Genomic DNA, 237 nt, shown 5'->3' on the forward strand with positions numbered 1-237 from the left:
TTTAGCTGTTTGTTTAGTTTATTTATTTATATATTTATTTATTTTATTTATTTTATTTATTTATTTATTTATTTATCTGTGTAGCTATCTATGTATGTATCCACCTTACTTAAATATTTATTTATATATTTATATATTTAATTATTTGTTTATATATCTATTTTTTTATATATTTATATATATGTATATATATATATATATATATATATATATATATATATATATATATATATATAT

At 8.9% G+C, this 237-nt stretch overlaps 1 protein-coding gene across 1 annotated transcript in view; it reads left to right on the forward strand.

The window, feature by feature from the left end:
- EMH_0006780 (uncharacterized protein) overlaps positions 1 to 237 on the forward strand; it is a gene marked incomplete at both ends in the record, with an annotated part of 2,647 nt that overhangs the window by 2,114 nt on the left and 296 nt on the right. The gene's annotated exons all lie outside the window — the stretch shown is intronic.

The sequence above is a fragment of the Eimeria mitis genome, genomic scaffold (assembly GCF_000499745.2).
Source record: "Eimeria mitis Houghton genomic scaffold, Emh_scaff283, whole genome shotgun sequence".
Classification (NCBI taxonomy): Eukaryota; Apicomplexa; class Conoidasida; order Eucoccidiorida; family Eimeriidae; genus Eimeria; species Eimeria mitis.